This window comes from Lynx rufus, unplaced genomic scaffold, assembly GCF_022079265.1.
Source record: "Lynx rufus isolate CCGP_SWC_20201006 ecotype Redwood Valley unplaced genomic scaffold, mLynRuf1.p SCAF_15, whole genome shotgun sequence".
Taxonomy (NCBI): Eukaryota; Metazoa; Chordata; class Mammalia; order Carnivora; family Felidae; genus Lynx; species Lynx rufus.
The window spans coordinates 46,571,438-46,593,081 of record NW_025814829.1 but is presented as its reverse complement, the minus strand read 5'-3'; the positions used below and the strand labels follow the sequence as shown (position 1 = coordinate 46,593,081).

Below are 21,644 nucleotides of genomic sequence, written 5' to 3'. Positions count from 1 at the left end.
CTGCATTAGAAATGAGCCTAATGAGAATAGGGCCCTTGCCTGTCTTATTCTGTTTGGATGCTCAGAGTCTGGCATGTAGTTGAATGAATGAATGAAGTCATGCCGGCTAACCCAAGTGTCCCAAAGGAAAAGAGATTTTGAAAAAAATGTTAATCACTCAGCCCTGGTCATTAGGGAGAGAGACAAGGAGCAATGAAGAGCATAGAAACATGACCATCAGTCACATCTGTGGCCAGACTTTGATGACAATTACCCACCATTTAGCTCACAATCCAGCCACATTCTCCAGCCAACTAACTCATTTAAGGAGGAAATAATGATCAAGAAAATTTTGTATCACTGAAAGCAGTTGGGAATGTGTGTGGGGGTGTGTGCTTTATCAGCTCCTATATTATCACCTACTTTCCTTTTGCTTAGTTACAAAGAGCTCATTGTAGCTGGGACTTTCTGATAACAAGGGATCCTTTCCTAATTACTATATGCTCTATTTCAGGTTCAGCAGAAAAGACAATTAAAAAGCTCCATTTCACTCCAGGTTCAAATGAGTCAATCTTTCAATCAATCAAGTATTAATTAAGCGATGCCAGGAAATACAGGGGAGATAGAAGACATTCTCTCTCTACTCAAAGATGATACCAAGGAAATAATTAGAAAATAATTTAAGAACAATGAAAAGAGTTTAAAAAGGTTTTCATTTGGGCTTTCTCTTGCTTTCTGTTAGGGAATGCCTGGAATCTTTAGCCCCTTTATTCTCGTTTGCTCTTTCTCTTCCCTCTTTCCTTCTTTTTCTCTCTTCTCATGGCTAATTACACTGTCTCCAAAGGGTCCATGCTGTAGACCCCTAATTAGTCTTTTTCAGTCACCCCTTAGGATTAGATACCAGCAGTCCTGTCTCTCTGATTCTCTGAAAATTCCAACTGTGTTAAATGGATTGAATATCATATCTCCAGCCTGTTAGCAAGTCAACAAATTCCTACATATTCATGTCCTTGAGATCACAAGGGAATTTTCTGATTTTTCTTCCCCTAAACTAGAAAACAGACAGAGAAGGATTTTGCCCTCCTCTGTGAGGATTCCACTGGTGTGGAGTCTGGGCGGCATTCACTTAAGTTCTTTGATCTTGGTGTTTTCTTCTGTAAACAGAGATGTTAGCACATTTCTCAGAGGGTTAGACATTTTTATCCACTGTGCTACATCATCTTACATTCCATACCTAGCACAGTGCCTGGTAGACAGTGGGCTGGCAATAAGTATTTGTGGAATGGATGAGTGAATGAATGAATGAGTGAATGAGTGAATGAATGAATTGTTGGGAGCAATAAGATATCATGTGTGCAAAGCATGTAGCCCTAAGTACACTTCACACAGCAGGCACCTTAAATTGCCTTGAGAATCATGCAGCTCTGTATTTATGATACTATTCATATTGTGTGAAATGTGAAAAACATCTCTGTGTTAAAGACTTATTTTGGAGGTGCCTGGGTGGCTCAGTCGGTTAAGTGTCTGACTTCGGCTCGGGTCATGATCTCACAGCTGGTGGGTTCAAGCCCTGCGTCAGGCTCTGTGCCGACAGCCCGGAGCCTGGAGCCTGCTTTGGATTCTGTGTCTCCCTCTCTCTCTACCCCTCCCCTGCTTGTGTTCTCTCTCTCTCTCTCTTTCTTTCTCTCTTAAAAAAAAAAAAGACTTATTTTGTTCTAACCAGAGGTTGGTCAATTTTTCCCTGAATGGATTTAAAAAGCGAGTTAGCTTTAGATTTAGTTAGATTTAGATTCCTGAAGAATCGGGGCAGACACATTCACCTTCTTCCTGCTTTCTTGAGAATTTGATTTCCATTCATTTCCAGCTGCATCTCCCGCTTTCAGCCTTTCTGACCTCCTGGATCTAGTTTCTTAGGGGTGCCTTGTTTTGTCCATCACTATCAACTTTCACCTGCTCATTCAGCTAGATGCTCACTTGTTTTTCTTTAACTGGCCTCTTTTGACATAGATACTTTAGGAGGCCAAAGCTGCAAAACAGAGGGTTGGCAAAATGTCTTATCACCTTTCACAGAAACAGGGGGTGATCTGTTGTATCAAAAAGTCACTGTCTCTTATATTCTAAGTGCCGCGACTCTGGAGGTGGGTCTTTTCATCCTCAGGACACAGATGAAAAAACTGAGTCTATCAGGGATTAAGTAATTTGCCCAAGGCTACAGAGCTACTAAAGTCAGAAGAGGTTGGACTCTGGTCCTATCTGAGTGTGAGAGGATCCTGCACGTGACCACAAGGCTGTACGGCTGCCATCCTCAGGTGACGCCTTCCACCTCTGGACATTCTCTTCTCAGCCGAGGGGGTGTTTACCGAATCAGTCATCCATCAAATGTTTGAAAGCCTGCCATGTGTGTCACACCCTATGGGTACACTCTTGACTGATTAAGGTGTCTTCTGGGTCTTCAAGGAGCTCACATTTTAATAGGACCCAAAATGTAAGAAAAGGAATACAGTGCGATATCACATACGACAGCGGGTACCCCAAAGGCATAAAACTCCTTTGAGTACTCGCTGGCAGTCCAAGAGCTATAACCAACCCATAGGCACTTTCATTATAATTTTATTTTTCCCCTCCTCTAACTTCATGTACAATTACCAATTTTTAGCTAGTCCCCAGATTTGGCCACCAACCTATCCTCCTGCATAGCCACAACCTGCTGGGGCTTTAGAAGGGCCTGTGTGTCCCCCTTAACCCCCATCCCACAGCCTTCCCCACCCTTCCAGCCTCACCCAGTCCCATCACTGCATTTAAAGCCTGCGGGTCCCAGACTACAAACTGCATCTGGAGTAGGGACTAGATTCCCTAGTCTTGCACGGTAGTCTATGTAGGGGAGAGTGAGGCAGGGAGCTTGAAAAGGAGAGGTGAGGACAAAAGGCAAAAGGCAAGCTGCCCTTTCCAGCTGAAACCACCATTTTGATCCACTGACCTTGCTCTTTGGCTAATCAGACAAATAATAGGGATGAGGGCTGTCTGCAAGAGGAGTTAATGCGTCTCAAAATGTTCCACGCACAATACAAAAGGCCGGCAGAGGGGTGCAGTGGAGAGAACATCAAGCTGGGAGTCAGAGGACCCAGTTTTAGTCCCGATTCAGTTGTCTTCCAACCCTCTGACCTTGAGTGAACCATCAGGCTTTCTGAGCCCTCTCCTCATCTGAGAAATGAGGCCAGGAGCTGTCCCAGATATCTCTCAAGATTGTCATGGAGAATAGCCAGGCATGTGAAAGAACACTGAGAAGGGAGGCTTGCAATCGAAATGCAAGGATCAGACTGGAAAGCTGAATTAAAGCTCAAGTGAGAACCCCTGAGCTTCCCTTCCTGAGGCAGCCCTCCACCCTCCCAACCCTGGCCCCATCCTTCCCGAATCAGTCATGAGGAGCTGTGTTTCCAGTTTGGAGAATTTACGGGCATACACACTAACAACACCCGCATTTATGTTTGCTGCCTGAATATATCTGATCTGACCACATCCTGGTATTAGTGCTAATAAAACCTGTAGCCATAGTTACTGTGAAATACCTGGCTTACTCAGCTCGCATTTTCACTTGCCAAAACTATTTGGTACACGATTTTGGAGCCAGTCTTTGTGGGTGTGGTAAAGCACATAGGTACAGTTTTATTTTTGGAAAGTGTGAGCTTGGGGTCTGAGGTCATCTTCAAGTTCGGGGCCATTGAGGAGGGCGGTGCCTTCTCTGTCCTCCAGATGAAGGGAGCACTTTGTGGCTGACCCCGGCAACAGGCACTTAAGTCCTCAAACGTCACATCCTCTCGGGGGGAGAGGGTGTTTCTTGAAAAAGCAGGAAGACAATCCAGCACTTGTGTGAATCGGGGTCTCCCACACAGGTGGCAATCAAAAAATAGGCCCGAAAGCTGCGTAATTCTCTTTAATATTAGAGAACTTAGTGTTCTCACACCTCGCAGCCATACCTGCATGACGGACTGATTCAGTTTTCTCGGTGGTGGGGCAAGAGAAGTTTATAGGCTAAAATAGTTGAAAACTAATGGGGTGGCAAAAATACACAGTGATGCAACTCAAAAGCAGTACGGATATGATTTTATTTTCCTTTCCATTTTCTCCTTTCATAGCATGTTGACAGAAGTTCAGGGCAATTAAAAGTCAAAAGCTACCTTACCATAATATTAAGGCTTAAAACATAAAGGCCGAGTCATAGAGGGAGTGAGCAGAAATAGTCTCATTCCAATCATAACTCACCCCTGCGGAATGCACACTGTGGAATATTTCAGACTCGCCAGGCTTTGGGCCCCAGGCTCCTGCCCGCAGGGCGGGGTGTACAGAGGCACTAACACTCCTGGAGGGCCGACCTTCACTTCCTGTCTGCAGGGGCTTAAATCTGCATCCCCAATGTCACGGGGAGAATTGTTTTTTTTGTTTTTTTGGTTTTTTTTTTTTGTACAGTTTTGCTAAAGAATTCTTGGTGAATGCAGAGTATGTATGAGTTTCCTCATATATTTATGGAGCACACACTCAGGCAAGTGGCACCCTCTTCTTTTCATCCAGATGACATTTTCCAAGTCTCATCAAATGCGGCTTGGGTGCCTCTGTGCAAATAGATTGTTACTCCTAAACTCCCGTTACAGAGAAATTCTGGAACCGACGATGGCTTCATCCCACACCTAATCCTCTCAATTTGCCTGCCCTCGCCCCCAAATGTCTTTCTCTCCGTCCCTGAAATGCCCTCCGTAAGGGAGGCTACAGGTGCTACAAATATGTCATTTGGGAGCGTGGATTTAAGACACTGGCTTAAACTGCGATTGTTGGCGAGGGGTGGGGGCTGCCAGTAGATACTACGGCAAGCGCATGCGCACAGACACACCCTTCCCTTGGCTCCACCGCCACCCTCCTCCCCATCCACCACCTCTGCTCCATCCTTTCCTGGAGACCTCAGAGCTTTACGGAAGACAGCGGGTCTCCCGGAGCGGAGGACTGGTGGGAGAGACCCTGGGACTCAGACCTTGTCTCTGATCTCTCCACCTGTGTCCTCAGGGCGGGGCGGCTTGCAGACTCCACACCAGCTTTTAGGCCTCATCTCCCATAAGCAGCCCAGAATACATTAAAAAAAAAAAAAAAAAAATCAGACCAACTCTCAGAGTGTCAGGGTCTTGAAGAAATAGGCCATTGCGTGGAAACACTTTGATAGAGCAAAACGACCTGAATGTTTGGCCATGCCTCTGCTGGTGAGAAAGGAGGAGAGGCCCCCCCGGGATAGGAGCTGGCTCAGAGCAGCCAGAGAGGGGGGCAGGGGTCCTTGTAGAGGAGGCAGTTCTGCTCCTCAGTGGAGAGCCTGTGGGGCTCCAGTCCTGGCTTTGACTTTTAGGTGGTTTTATTTATTTATGCTCCTGTAGGTTTGCATATGAGCTGAATTCTTGGGAGGAAGACAGACTGAGAGCATAGGGGAAGCTCCTAGATTGTGGTATGAGAAGTCAACACACATTCTCACTTGTGACTTCGTGTGCATCCTTGAGAAGGTCATTCAGTTGTTTTGGGCCTAAGTTTCTTCATCTCTAAAATGGGGGCAAAATCTGGACAAATACTCAAGAAAGTGATAATATGTGTTGCCTCTGTGAAGGGACATTGGGGGCAGAGCTGGGAGACTGGCTTTTGTCTCGTTCCTTTGGTACTATTCTGAAGGCTTGGTCACATGCACATACTTTCTGAAGGAAACGAGTAACTAGCCGTGGACAGCCACCTTGCAGGGTCCTGAGGTCAAAGCAGACAATGCATGTGAACATGACCCTAGGCTCTTAGGAACTGTACAAATATTTAGAGTCACAATTGCTATCGTTCCAGGCAGATGTAGGGACATGGCAAAAAATGTCACACCTCAATTCTCCCAGGTAGCGAGTGGCTTGAAATTCTTGGGAAATTTGCTCCCATGCTGGGAAGTTTTCCTGCCCCCAACCCAGAGTGGATGGATGGATGGATACCACCCCTACCCCCCTTCTCCCCCGGGGGAGAAGGCTCTTTCACCTGGCTGTGCAGTGGTGCTGGGAGACCTGGATCCCCCGTGTGCCCAAATGATCCCTGCTTTTCAAGGGCTAGCCGAGCATGTCCACCCTGCCGAGCGAGTTCTGACAAGCACATTCCATCCTTTGCCAGGAGGCAGTGGGGCCTGGCTGCCTGGTGGGAGCTGCGGTAGTGGTACCTGCCTCTATGACTGCCCTGTGACTGACCCCTGGCTGGGAGTGGGGGTGGGGAGGTTTATACAGAATGAGTGCCAGTCTCCCTTAGGCTGTTTACTGGGTCACCATAATAAAAACCATGCTGCAGGCATATCGTTCTTTGTATATGAAGAAGCTAACAGAACTAACAACAACGATTTCCATCAATAAAACCTGCCATTTGAATTACTTTTCCTGAAGTAGCACGTGGGTTTCATTTCAAGAAACACTAGTTAAGGAACTACTATGTGGTCAACTTGGTGCTGAGGGGGAGCCCAGAAGTGTAAGAAGGTTCCTGTCCTGGGAGAGTTCATGGAACATCGAACGCTGTTAGGTCCTGCCAGACGACAGTGCGGGTCCCTGCCTCCCCGCGGCCAGACCACAGGTTCCTCCCTTCTAAGATGGGAAGGTAATAATCACACTGACATCATCACCCTCAGCCTTGCTGTGGAAGTCAGACAATATACAGGAGAGTTCTTTATAAACTGAAAATGCCCTTCCAAGTATAATTTTCAAAAATAATCATAGCAGTTAGAGGCTAAGGTAAATATCAGAAAATGCCAAAGTGCACACACGATCAGGAAGGAGAGGAATCAATGTTGCCTCGGGACTTAAGTGGGAGGCTGCACGGCAGAGTCTGAGGTCAGATGGTCGGGTGGGAAAAGGGGAGCTGAGGTGAGCTGGATAGGATGGGAAGCCAGGGTGCAGGTCAGAGGCCAGCACATGCAGAGTTTGGGCCTGGGGTAGCAGTGAAGAAACTTCCCAAGGAAGAGTGAGGACCGAGGTAATACAGGCAGGGCTGGTGAGATTACACAGGGCTTGGAAGGCTGAACATTGGTTTGGTGTAACAGGTGCCAGCGAGGCCCTGAAAGCTGGCGAACAGAAGAGACATAGCAGCGTCACTGTTTCAGAGGCCACATACTCTTAACCTGATTCCTCTTGTAATTCCAAGTGTGCCTTGGCCTGAGCTGGCGGTTATACAGCAGCAAGCCCCCACCCCTGGGCTCGGGGCACTCTGCCCTAACCAGCCAGGCTCAGGAATCACAAACCTTACAACTAAAACCACAAATTTTATTAATAGCGCTCTTGCCTCCTTACACAAAATCTGATTATGAACTGAAATGAAGTATCATCAACCCAGTCGGAAAGAAACTACTATTTATCTCGTGATCCTTTGGGAATGCAGGCAGAGGCTAAAAACCCTGATGCAATCACTTCTCCAGTCTTAACAGATGCCCAGATGGGCTTGCTTTTACTTATGATTGGGGGATGTCTGATCGAAGACCTTGCCCTCATAACACATGTTAATGTTCTAAGGCCTTCTGCAAACATTTCTTTTTTTTTTTTTTTTTTTTTTAATTTTTTTTAACGTTTTTATTTATTTTTGGGACAGAGAGAGACAGAGCATGAACGGGGGAGGGGCAGAGAGAGAGGGAGACACAGAATCGGAACAGGCTCCAGGCTCTGAGCCATCAGCCCAGAGCCTGACACGGGGCTCGAACTCACGGACCGCGAGATCGTGACCTGGCTGAAGTCGGACGCCTAACCGACTGCGCCACCCAGGCGCCCCTGCAAACATTTCTTTACTCAGTCTACCATAATGTGAGGAAGGGAGAAGTTTCTCACCCTATTTCACAGATGAATGACCTAAGGAGAAGAAATTTGTTCAAAATTTGTTTAAAATTGCAAAGCTCGTGGGCTACCTAGGTGGCTCAGTTGGTTAAGCATTCGATTCTTGGTCTCAGCTCAGACCATGATCTCACAGTTTTGTAAGTTTGAGCCACACGTTGGGCTCTGTGCTGAGCCTGCTTGGGATTCTATCTCTTCTCCATCCCAGCTCATACTCTCTCTCTCTCTTAAATAAATAAACTTAAAAAATAAAATTGCAAAGCTGGTTAGTGGCCAAGGGCAGAGAGGGTTCTGGTCATCTGGTTCCCCAGTGCAATGGTGTCTTCACTACATTAACTTCTACAAAGCAACAAGAGAGGAGCTAATAATGGCAATTCGTCACTTCTGCGGTTTACTCTCTCAGACTCCCTGAGATTTGTGGTCCCTCTCTTGCTCTGGGGCCTCTACAAGCTTCTCTGTCTGGAACCCTCCAGCTCTCCCCTAATCCCAGTCCAAACGCTACCACCGAACCTCCTGACTTCTGTTCATTTACATCTCAGAGAAATGTGGGTCCCCTTTGGAAACCTTCCATGACCTCATTGATGTAAGAGCCCCTGCCTGGTACCCCTCACTGTCCTTACACTGCTACCATAGCCCATACCTGGTTGAGGCTAATTGTTTATTTAATCACCTTTCTTCCTTTCTAGACAGAATTTATTCCCATCCAGCATCCCCAGCATCTGGGACATGTTTGCTTTGGGAAAATACTTGCTGAATTAATAAATGGACATTTTTATAGATGAGGAATCAGGCCCACCGAAGTTAAACACCCAAGGGCTCACAGATGATCAAGAATGATGTGGTAATTCTTCTTCCCCTAAATATCCAGTGCTTGTTCCAGACTGCCATGCTGATTTCTGGGTTCACACACAGCACTGTGGTCAGATGGAAGAAGATGCTCTGAAGAAAATCCATCAACGGGATTTTCAATATTCTGGGTCTGGAGAACTCTTTCAACCTGAGCTCAGAGTGTACTTCCATGCCAGATACTCCTGGGCATTCCTGAGTATCGGCACACTCTGCTGGCCTCTTTTGGTGACTGGCTATTTCTGAACCTCCAGTTGGGCTGTAAGTGCCAAGAAACAGCGATGATAGCAGCGACAGCTTTCTTCCAAAGATCGTTGGCCTCAAATGGAGATTGCACTTGTTCTCACAGGGCACCATATTGAATGTCATGACCTGCCACCATGCTCTGGAAAAGCCTTGATTAGATGTCTTTCTGACACGTCTTGGTGTTCATGAATTGATACCATTTGTTTGGTAATTTCTGGTTGCTGAGCCGACTGAGTAGAGTATGCGTGTGTGTAGCAACTCACTACATACATCACTGTTATTACTGCAAAGGTCTCTCCCTGTTTCTTCCTAGAGGGAGGAACTCCCTTGACTCGCTTTTTTCTTCCTTCCCTGAGCCTGGGTTGTTGCCACAATTGAGGCTGAGGGGGCCAAGAGCTGCCATCTCCAGTATCTGCAGTGGAGCAGCAGACGATCCAACTCAGTGCAAGTATGTTGAGTAACCACTGGGTGCCTGAAGCCCTTCTCTCCATTCTAAGGCTTTCCCAGATAATGCTGCCTAGTAAGAAACAGAAACCTGCCAACTACCTGGGTAAGGAACTCCAAACTGAACTAAAGATGTAGACTGTGAACTCAAGGAATTTATTTTTTGTTGGGGGAAATGGAGGAGCATGAAAGAAGAATGACGAAGCATGACTAGTTAAGTGTCCAAAGGGAAATGCAAACACATGGTTATGGAAGCAGCCAGGAGGAAGCTGTTAATTCCAGTGAGAGATCTAGGCAAGGCTTCACAGAAGGGGTGATCAGGGTGGGCACCTACAGGGAGAACAGGATGATTAAAATGTAGGGAGAATGGGAGTAAAGGGATTCCAGCTGCTCTTGAAAGAATCTAATCAAGGTGGCCCAGATATGGAGCCTCCAACCCCCCCCCTATTACCACGGCAACACGCCAACAACTCATTCCAGCCCGCCCTCCCTAAGAGCTCTTCTGGGCCAGCCACTCCAAGCTCCAGTGGGTGCCATTCCAGCGAGCTGCCTGGCCCAAAGTGAGGGTTCCTCGGGGTTGTGGCCTGAGGAGGAGGGCTGCCTACTGGGAAACTTACTCTCCATCCCACACCTCCTCACCTATTATGGCTTGAATGCCCAAGGGCAACGCTGGGGGTGGCCGATGATGTGCTGGGCCCAAGGACCTCCAAGGGTTGTTTTCCAAGTTCAACCACGAAGGCAGATTGTTGTGTAAGAAAACTTGATGTGGCTTGTGGGTTTCGGCCTCCTTCCCTCTCCACTCCAGACTCTCCACTCCAGACACAATTTATTCCTTTCCATATTCTTTAATTTGGTACTACTACTGATTTCAAATCTGGAGTCACAAGGTAACCAAAGCCAGTTCCAGCTGGCACAAGTTCAAAGGGATCTCTCTATCTCTCTCTCCCTACACACACACACACACACACACACACACACACACACACACACTTAGTAGTTAGCCTACCCCTGTAGCAATTCTGCTAATGTTTAATTTTTTTTAATGTTTATTTTTGAGAGAGAGAGACAGACAGACGGAGTATGAGTGGGGAAGGGGCAGAGAGAGAGGAAGCCACAGAATCCGAAGCAGGCTCCAGGCTCTGAGCTGTCAGCACAGAGCCTGACACAGGGTTTGAACCCACAAACCGTGAGATCATGACCTGAGCCAGAGCCGGACACTTAACCGACTGAGCCACCCAGGCAACCCAATACTGCTAAACATTTATAGAAGAAGGTTTGTGGAAACCAAGTGGGATTTTTGCCCAAGCAGGCCAAACCCAAGCCACAGGCTGCAAACTGGAAGCCCGTGAGGTAGATGTGACCAGAGACCAGTGACTGGATTTCTAGTTTCACATCACATCCTCCCCCCACCCCCATGCCACCTGCGTTACTCTTTTGGGTAGACCCATCTGGATGGAAGCCTGCCCCTCCTCCATTCACTAGCTGTCTGACCTCAGAAAGTCCTCAGCAGTAAAAACAGGGTAAGAGTAGAATTGGGGTCATAGGTCCACTGTGGAAATAGGATGAGTTAAATAATCTGTATAACGTGTAAAACAGTGCCTGGCACAAAGTAAATGTTCAAGAAGTGTTAGCTTTGTCCACCAGGCCCTGGAGGCATTTGAGCTTGTGATCCCTGCAATGATTCAATGGTGGGGGGTTCAAGGGTGCGGAGGGACATGCAGGCCACGGTGTAGCATGGAAAAGCACCCCTTGCTATTTCTGGCACAGCCAGTGAGGAACACTCTGGCCTGTTAAACTGTGCAAAGACTGACCTGTGTGTAGCCCCTGCGGGAGAGGGGTGACAGAAAGGAGGCTCTGGTGGCCTGGGGGCTTTTTCTGGAATCCTGGTTTATATAGAGATCTATAACTCTATGTCTTCCCCCCGCTGCTGCCTCACCTGCCTGACAACCAGTGGAGATGATCGTGTGCTCTGTACAGATGCTGTGCTACGTCTACTTTCCCACAGGACTGTATTTGAGCTCTCTACCTGAGAGCTTTTCCTCTAGGAGTCCCCACTGCTTAGTGTTAGCACATAGTAGGTGCTCAGCGTTTGTCGAATGGTTAACAAACTGACTGGTTATGATTTTGGAGGATGGAAAAGAACCAGAATTAAGAACGCCTGTGTGAAGGCTAAGGTGTTATCTCCTCTGGGCCCAGGCGCCCACACTCATCACTGGCACTGGAGCCCTGGTATCCCTATGAGCTTTGCACAGGCCTCTGCAGGGCCAGGCCATCCAGGGGCATAGCAGGTGGGGCTACAGCAGGTTGAGGGGTCCAGGACCGGGGCCTGTGCGGAACAGGAAGGTCTTGCAGTGGGTGGAGCCCAAAGCAGTGGTTTCCGGCTTAGGCAAGTGGGTCAGAGCCTGGACAGCCAACCGGCCAGGGATGGAGGAGGTGGCAGAATGTTGAGAATGGCGCGGTCTGGGCGATGGGTGAAGAGCTGGTGGCCCTCAAGAGCAGAGATCCCAGGACAGACTCTAATCCCAGGGAAGAGGCTGTTTCTCCCAGGTCTGCATGAGAGGGGCAGGATTTGCTCGCAGGTGCTCACAGGTTCCTAGATGGAAGGTAGATCTGGACTTGCTGTTTTTTGGTTTTTTTTTTTTAATTCCCTGTGGCCTCTAGTGTATATAGTGTCACGCACACACAGAGTTTTTGAGAAACGTGTACGGAAATGCAGCTAGACGCACACTGGGACTGTTTCTGCCTTCTAAATCGAGGCTTCCAAGCCTCCTAAGAGTTTTTTACAATTTTCCTTTTGCAAAGAGGAGCTGAAGGTGCCTGGCCAAAGGCAACTGAAGGCGGCCAAACCTCACTGACGATCTCCAAGACAGAGGAGTGAGAATTACCAACTGGGGGCTGGGGGGGGGGGAAGGGCGAGTCTAGATCTCTCCCCATGAAGCTGCTGTTTCTTGTACCTGCTGGCTGAGACCCAGCATGGCCATACGCTAGGAGTCTCTGAAGCAACAATACAATCTCAAGGTGAATGGACAAATTTTGATTTTAGAAAGTGGCTTACCGGGTTCATTTAATTTCTTCTTTAGAATCCCATGCAACCCTAGGGCCTCCTCACCTGGGCATGCCAAGATCTCCTCATAATGCCCTTTGCACGACTTCCCGCCCCTCCCCCCACCTTTCCCGTCTTTTCATGTACATGGTGCCCACGCAGATATCACAGAGAACCACACAAGCCATTGTAGGCCTTTTCTCACCTTCTCTCCCTGATGCCCGGGCCATATCTGAATTGGGAAAGCCTATGAGTTGAAATGCAGGCCCTTTTTGGAGTCGTGTTAACAGGGTGACAGGGGCTGGATGTTCCAGCTGCAGAAGCACACGTTTATTAACCTGTGTTTGATGAGCAGCTACCATGTGCCAGCGACCGCGCAGTGGGAATTTAATGACCAAGTGGTGGTGCCCAAGGGTGATGGTGGAGGGTCAGACCTTACCAAGGGTCACAAAAGTTTATACATAAAATAACACACTTCGATCTTATCTCTTCTGGGAAGTCTGTCACCTGCAGCTGGGCTAAGTGGTTTCCCTCTGGGTCCTGTGGGTCCCTGTTGTGACACCTCTCATAGCATTTCCTACACTGCGTCGTGATTGCCTCTTTATCTATCCGTCTGCCAAAATGGACTGTGAGCTCCTGATTCGTTATTGGTGACAGCTGCAGAGTTTCTTTGTAGGCTAGGCTAATGCATGACCCTCTGGAGCCAAGGGAAGAGCACTTAGCTTTCAATAGAGACCTCAGTTTCCTCATCTGTAAAACAAGGAGAGTAAGTGCACTGTCCTGAACACTAAATGAGAGGAAGTAGATGAAGCATTTAATGCAATGCCCGGCACGATGCAGACTGTGCTCCATAAATGTTGCTGTTGTTATGTTAGTTACTTCCTACTCAGTCACACCAAGGAGAGTTTATCGTTTGTCCAGTTTCTTTCTCAAGCAGACAAATAACCTCATCTCTAGGACAGCAAGGAGCAGAGTTTGATATCCTTCATTAAAGCATAAGATCAAAGGTAACAAATAAGAGACTAGGGATAGGATAGTATGCTTACTTAATATGCATATTATCATCAAGAAAGGATGTTGATCAAAATGTGGGAAAAGGCAAAACAAAATGATAAACATAAAATAACCATATGATTCAGCAATTATACTCCTAGGTGTGTACCCCAAACAACTGAAAACAGGCACTCAAACAAATCCTCGTACATGCACGTTCACAACACCAAAAGACAGAAACAACCCAAATGTCTATCAACAGACGAATAGAGGGGCACCTGGGTGGCTCAGTCAGTTAAGCGACCAACTCCTGATTTTGACTAAGGTCATGATCTCCCAGTTTGTGGGTTCGAGCTCTGATTCAGGCTGTGTTGACAGTGTGGAGTCTGCTTGGGATTCGCTCTCTTTCTCTCTCTCTCTCTGCCCCTCTCCCCCACTCTCTCTCTAAAGTGAAAATAAATAAATAAATAAATAAATAAATAAATAAATAAATAAAAATTAAAAAATAAAATAAAATGGTTAATTGTATGTCATGTGAATTTCACCTTCATAGAAACTTGGGGGGGAGGTAAAGCAAAATTTCTTGAAAGCTCATAGATGGTAAATGGAAAACAATGATATAGTTCCTATTATTAATTGTTTAAGATGTATAAAATGGCATTGATTCTTCTTTTAGTGTGTATTTATTCATTCATTACAATACCAAATGTTGAATGATCACATATTTCAATGGTGGAGATTCCTTATTGAAGGAATACTGTTGTTTTTTTTTTTAAGTTTATTTATTCATTTTGAGAGAGGGAGAGAGAGACCGTGTGTGAGTGGGGGCAGGACAGAGAGAGACAGAGAGAGAGAGAGAGAGAGAGAGAGAGAATCTGAAGCAGGCTCTAGGCTGTCAGCCCCAACGTGGGGCTCAAACCCACAAACCATGAGATCATGACCTGAGCTGAAATCAAGAGTCAGATGCTTTACCAACTGAGCCATCCAGGCGCCCCAGGAATAATGTTTTTAAACCACTGAAGACTTATTCCTGGAAAATGTCAGTCAGGAACATCAGACCTCCTTCCCCATGTGGCACATGCTCTGTGACTGAGTCCCTGTCCCTTGTCCCAGACAGGGTGGAGGGAAGACTCAGTGCCTCTGTCTGGAAATGAGATATTCCTTCCATGGCCAGCTGTGAAAATCTGTGCCATTCGTCCATTGGAAACCAAGTAAAAATCATCTTTTCCTCAGAGGGGTCAATAATATCCTTGTGAAAACCTATGAAGAGCACGGTAGTTGGAAATCAGCAAAGTATACTAAGGCACTCAGCACATCATTGTCTTTTTTCTGAGTGAGGGAAGGCTCTGGGCCAAGTATCCCACAGGGCAGGAACTGAGTTTCTAATTCAGAAACCAGGAGAGCACTGGGCAGGTCATGTCTGGACCGTGTGGGGTGCAAACGTATTCCCCTCTCCCAGAGGAGGTTTCATTTTGGGACAGTGTGGGTCACACATGTGATGTGCCTGGAGGTTTTACTCTAGACCACCGCTGTGCTGTACTGGCAATTGCTACTCAGTAGATGGTGGGCCTTGGGCGGGAGGAAAGTTTCAGGTCAGAAGTAGAAGGCAGAGAGAGAAGGGAGGGTGCGAGCCTCAGTCATTTACAAGAAAGGGGCTCCATGGATGGGGGAAGTCTGCAGGGCTGGCCTTAAGAGCTGTGTGTTCTCTTTCAGCTTTGCTACTTTTTGTCACATCGTGTTGAATAAACAATTGCGATGTGCTCATAAAACAACCTGCCGGGTGTGGGGGCGGGGGGGTGGGGGGGAGGGGGAGTGTAGCATGACAGTCAAATTGCATGCCTCAAATTCTTAGCACCACTGTTGAACAAAGGGCTACTGAGAGCCTAGCATGCACACTAGAAATCTGAAGGAACCGACAAAGGTTGGATGAACGTGTTTTCTCCCAGTCCCGAATCATCGGGAAGGTTACTTTGTCCTATATGGTTCCTGGGTGATGTTAGGCCACTGGACACGAGTGGCCCGATGGAGCCTCCAGGCTATGGCCAGGGCTTTTACAGCAGAAGAGCTTCTGAGAGCCCACACTTTGTCCCACTGGTGGAGGTGCAGAAGATTCTAAGATTAGAAACCAGGGCCAGAAGGGCAGACTCAGATCCTCACTCAGGTTGGAGAGGGAAAAACAGGTTCCTGACTTGCACTGAAGCATTCTCTTCTCTTTCCACGGGGGCCATGGCCGCATGCCATGTAGGCTAAGACGTGTCCACTGTGCGCCATTCTGTTTCCATAACACAGCGGCTAAGACAACTTTGCGTCCTCCATCGCTTCTTTCACTGACCTTAACCCCAGTTAAGGGGTTAACTTACTTAACCAGCTTCCGTACCATCTCTAAACTTGTGTACCTTCTCAGGATAACCTGAAGACTAAAAATACTATAACATGCAACTACCCTCCTTGCCGTTATATTTTTTTCCCTGTCTTCTGCCACTTTTCTTTTGTGACTCGCTTGGGAAACTAAAGAAGTTGCTGATGCACTTTCCTGAAGCCTATCCAGCTTGAAATCAGGAGTGTATCTGAGGAGAATAAAAGTCAACTGAAAGACATCCTAACGGGAAGAAACTGTAGATGGTTAAGAGCAAAGGCAAGTTCACAAAGGTTTACAATCACAATCTTCAATTTTGACCAAGAACGACAGCGATGATTAGGATTTCTTTCATCTCTTAGCAACAAACTCCATGGAGCAGCTTGCTTACAATCGTGGGAGCAAGTCTTTTGCCAGGGGCTGGGATTTGGTTTGGACACTGCTGTGGCCCCGTGGGAGTTGCCCGAGAAAGAAATCTTGTGTTTGCGTGAGGTTCATTTTGGAACCAGGCTACGTTGAGGCCCACTCATGTCCCCAGGCGGTGCTCTGCTCGGATGGCGCAGGCCCATGTGGGGGGAAAAGTCAGAAACCTGAGCTAGTCTGTGGCCCTGGGGACTGCCCTTCAAAGAATTGGCTGTTGATTTTCCTCTTGCCGCATAAAGAGGGAAAAAGTCTATCTGCCTCGGTTTTCTCTCTCTTACAGTGCCCGTGATGAGTCTCATGAGCTTTTGTTACTCACCCTGGAGCCTTTCTCATGGAACGGGAAAGCGTAAATCAATATTGAATGTTTAGTGCTGACCTGTCCGATGGTCTTGAAACCATCCTCACGACAAGTTTAATGAAACACAAAAGGGGTTTCAGTCAATTTTGACACCCAGTGCGGTCCCCCTTTTTTGAGAGGTGTTTGGGAATTTTTGAGAAAACGTTAAGGACTGAAGTTGAGCAAACAGAAGTGTTGGGTATGGTACGGAGACGCCTTAAAAGAGGAGACCCGCCCCCATCTCTGGAAGATCTGCTCCTGGTGGCTGGAGCCTGCTGGAGGCTGCTTGGGGGAGGGCTTAGCCTTCCAGCCTCTTCATTCTGCATCTCTGCCAGTGTTTGGGTGCCTGAGTGTGAGGTACAGAAGGTCCAGGTGACGGAAACCCTAGAGAGTGTCTGCTGTTCCTGAACAGAGAGAGACAGAGCTTGGGTTCTGGTCGCTCCCTTAATCAGCTGTTGAGCTGGGGACACACTTCGCCTCCCTGAACATCAGTTCGCTCACCTGTGAAGTGAGGGGCGGGGCTGGCTTATTTCAAAGTGTTTTTCCGTTTGAAGTTTTTGAGCCTGTGGTTATTTTTTTCTTTTGCTCATCAACAGCCATCCCTTCTCAGAAGTCTGTTTAGTAGAAAGTTTGGGTGTCGGCTTTACTGTGTTGGACGACGTTAGGGTTCCTTAGTCGGGACAGAAGAAAACCACAGATACACCTAAGCCATGAACCGATGCTCAGATTCAAGGTCAGTGCTGGTTTAACCAGCACCTTGGTGAGGATTGGAAAGAAAGCTTCCTTTCTGAGTGGGCCCAGTGCAAGCGGGGCAGGTCCGTGGCCCGGTAAGTAGAATACTGGCTGCTTTCAGCCATGAGCTCCCAGGAATCCTTGTGCTGTGCACGACCTGCATAAACATTCACTTCTTTGGGCTCTGGCCACTGTAGGTAAGGAGTAAAAGGACAAGTAGCCAGAGTAGATGCATGCCATTCATATGACGGAAGGAGACTTTTATAATTGCTGCCTTAAAATATTTCATACAGTTAAAAAGCTGCAAGTCTGGGCCGAAGATCCTCCCCAGATCTTACACCTACACAGTTCAGGGTAAGTTGGTAGCTTCAAGAGGGAAGATTAGTAATAATAATAAAACAACTTACATTTTTATAGAAACTTGCAATTTATGGAGCACATTAAATGTAACTTTCTTTTTCAATTTGATTCTGATTTCTGATTCAATTTGCCCTGGTGAGTAATAATTATTCCCATTTCAAATATAAGGGAAACGAAGCTGGGAAATTCAAAGACTTGTCCAAGGTCAGCTAATAAGTGGTCAAGACAAGAATTGAATCCATGTCTGTCTATTTCCAAGTTCAAGGTTTTTTTTTTTTCCTTCCACACTGGGTCACATAATTTCCTGATCTGAGCCATGGCAGTCAGACCTCAAGTACTGTTCAATAAGGGTTTAAAATTTTCTCTGGCAAAGTCATCCTTCTTGTTTTAATGATGGTAGGACTCTCCCACACAGGTGTATTACTAAACTTGGGGTATGTGTTCTGGAGAGGTCTTGGCAGATCTCACAGTTGAACTAGAGTGTTCATTTTTCATATGATGAAGTGATTCCTAGGGATTCACTTGTTTGGTTAAATGCATCTGTGTGCCACTAATGCAGGGTCGTCTCCAACATTTTAGAATTTTAGATATCACCTGCAAGGCATCCTGGGAAGGCCTTAGAAGTCTAGAGAGTCACCGGCAAGTCACCATATGGTATAAAAATAGTATCTCCAGGCCAATGAGTACTGGCCAAATCCAAGATTCTTCAGTGTCAACATGGTCTCACGGATAGCGTTATTACAGGCTCCTTTAGCCACCCTTCAACACTGCTTTTATGCAAGTCAGGGATAGTTAGTTTTTTTTTTTATGCTTATTTATTTATTTTGAGAGAGAGTGTGAGTGGGGGAGGGGCAGGGACAGAGGGAGGGAGAGAGAATCTTAAGCAGCCTCCACGCTGTCAGCAGAGAGCCCGATGTGGGGCTTGAAGCACCAAGCTGCAAGATCATGACCTGAGCTGAAACCAAGAGTTGGACGCTTAATCTACTGAGCCACGCAGGCGCCCTGCTGCCTCCATCTCTCCCTGAGCCCCAGACCTGAATAGCCACTGCCTACCAGAAATCTCCTGGGCACCTCCTGGGCATCTCTTGGGTACATCCGTCCTAAATGTGTGTGAAGTGTTAATTGCCACAATCCATTTCTCAAGTCCACTGCTCCCTTAGTTCCTATGGTTTCCATTCTGGACATCACAGTGCACCCCCCCCAACCCCAGCTCCACACCTTATAATCATCCTCTTTTCTGCTCACTCCTCCTCTACCCTGTTCACTTGGTCAGGATGTACTTTGACTCTAACTTTGTAAACATCCCTAGCATCCATTCCCTTCCTTTAGTTCCCCCTGCCATGATCTTAGTTGAGGTCCTCCTTATCTCTGCCTCCCATCTCTCCAAGCTAGCTTGCATCTGGCCTTTAGTTCTCTTTCCAAACACAAATCTGACCACACCCTTTCTCTGCTTAAATACCAAAACCACGACTTCCTTAGTATAGTAGTGTAAGTCCCATTACTCACAGTTCCCCCAACATGCCCTTGACTTTGAATATACTCTTCCCGCTGCCTGAAATACCCTTTCCCTAATCACTCCTAATCATTTCCAACACCTTGCTCATCCATCACTTCTGCAGTGTTGACTTCCAGATAATTCCTAGGGGAGTTTATCACTCTCTCCTTTGGGTTATTTCAGTGTTCTGTAGCTACTGTTACTGTAATGTGTATTATTCTGAACCATATTTGTTTCTGTGTCTCGTGGCATTTACTGGATTGTGGGTCCTCAAAAGCAGAAATTATCTCATTACCTTTGGATTCCAAGGTCCTGGAACACTGCCTATCACACAGTAGGTACAGAAACTGCTGCAGGATGGGTGGGGAGGGGAATGGATGTTCACCCCTCTTTGATGAGGTCAGTAACTTAGCTTGCTGGGTGCCCATTATTCCCTTGAGTTAAGTATTCAGAGAAACGGGCAGAAATCATTCTGACTTTATTCTATAGGCTAGATATTGACAAAGCATGGAGGCTGGAGAAACATCTGCTCTGTCATGCATTCCTCTCCTCTATTGTATCTTGGGTGGGAATGGGGAGCCAGAATTTCAGAAGAAATGAAGGACTTGATCAGATTTTCCTGCACAGCTGGCCAGCACTGGGCAAAGGGAAGGCACATCAGACTTAGGAGGTTGATGGTAAGACCTTTGCTGAACTCTTTGGGTGGAAGTTGACAAACCGTTTGTAAAAGGGTTAGGAACGAGATGCATCAGTGGTGCTTTTCAGACCTGTTCCTTAGAACTCAAGGCTCTCCCCATTACCAACCGGACTTCAAAATGAGGGCTCCTTCAAATTAGCTTCAGATTCTTCCAAACTTTAGCTGAGTGAATGAACTGCACCAGCTTTGAAGGAAGGTGCTGCTGAGATGCTCAAGTGCATTTACCGGCACCACCCCCTGTCCCCCCTTCCCCTTCCTTATTGAACAGAATCCGAGAAGCAGTCCTGCAAGGTAGCTAGAATGCGGGCCGCCAGCATTCTTTGTGAAATTAGGGCAATTCTTGTCTGCTTCGGTTTCCCTTTCTGTTAGGCAGGACTGCTGTTCCCACCAGCAAAACATCTATAGTTTATTTAACTCAATCACTACACAATGTATTCCTGTGAAGCTCTTGGAAATACTAGGGAAACAGGTCTTTTTGTGTCCTTTACCTTCATGGGTGGTCTGGGGGGATGGGGTGCTGGGAGTAGGACCATTTAGAGACTCAAAGAAATTAGGAAGCAATCTGTGTCACAGTAAATCCCCTGGAGGCTTGGAGACTAGCAGCCAGGTTCCCACTCCACACCTGGCTCCACGCCATATTTTCGTTTTGGCCAGTTTCTTAGCCCCGCTGAAAATTTGGCTTCACTTAGCATAATTTAGAAACATCTAAGCCTGAGTGCGTTTTAGTGGGTTTCAGGCCTTGACTTTTTTTTCAGTAGCAAATAGAATGTCCCCCGGTCCCAAAGCTCCTACTGGCAGCTTTGTCAACTGGAGTAAGAGAACTCCACCCCAACCGCCACCCCCAACCCATGTGGACTCAGCCCAGAAGCAGATGTCAAGCTGCTGAGAATCCTCCCAAGAAGGGAAACAAACTAGAACCGAAGTTGTGAAGGGCCAAGAGGCTATTTAGAAACGATCCTGGAATCTCACTGATCTCTGGGGCTGGTCTCCTCCTTGCAAAGAACGAAAGTGAGCGGGAAGTTCCCTTCCAAACAGAGGGCAACTTAAAACACACACACACACACACACACACACACACACACACACACACACACAGTCTGACACACATACACAGTCTGGAGACTTACCTCGCAGTCCACCGGAGGGCTTCCTACAGGCGCGGTGGCGCCGGGGTCTGGCGTGGCCCGTCTGACAGCAGGGGTCCCGGCGGAGGTCAAGGTCCCTGTGCGGAAGCCCGCCCCCCTGCGGAGCCAGGTGCGGCGCGGAGGGGTAGGTGGGGGCCGGGCGCCGAGCGTACCTGCCCTCACCACGAGGAAAGCCCCCTGTGCGTTCTTTGCCCTCCCGAGGCTGGAGCCTCACATTTCTGAGGTTTCGCTCCAACTCCGTCCTGCCCCTGATGTCAGAGGCACAACTTCCTGAATCAGACGCGCCCTCTCTCCCGCCGCCTGGGCTCGGCCCCAGCTCCCCGCCCGGGGCCCACAGACCGCTGGTGCCCTTGGACTCGGCGCCCCCGCCCCGACGCGCCCTCCCCCCGCGGCCCCCGCCCCGCTACTACGTGTGGGTGCCCCACCGGTTCCGGAACACGCCTCCTACGGGACGCGCCACTCGCCTCCAGAGCCGGTCTCCAGTCCATTTCTCAGACGCACCAGGTTCCTGGGGACTCGAGAGGATTCAGGGATTCAGGGGGGGAACTTGGGCTGCTGTGAAGACAGCCCAGTGTTGCCTAAGGGAGCGGCCTTCTTGGAAGGGGGGGTGGAAGGCATCTGGGAGGGAGGCCCTGGGACAGACTGGGTGAAGGCTCCCATGCCTTATCTGGACAAACAAAGCGACCGGCTGC

The 21,644-nt window shown here is 47.8% G+C and overlaps 1 protein-coding gene across 1 annotated transcript in view; it reads right to left on the bottom strand.

Moving 5' to 3' along the window:
- Positions 1 to 21,237, bottom strand: part of KIAA0040 (KIAA0040 ortholog) — a 42,989-nt gene extending 21,752 nt beyond the window's left edge. Inside the window, exon 1 of the mRNA XM_047076967.1 lies at positions 20,935 to 21,237. The gene's annotated coding sequence lies outside the window, so the exon portion shown is untranslated. The remainder of the gene's footprint in view (positions 1 to 20,934) is intronic.
- Positions 21,238 to 21,644: the final 407 nt, after the last annotated feature.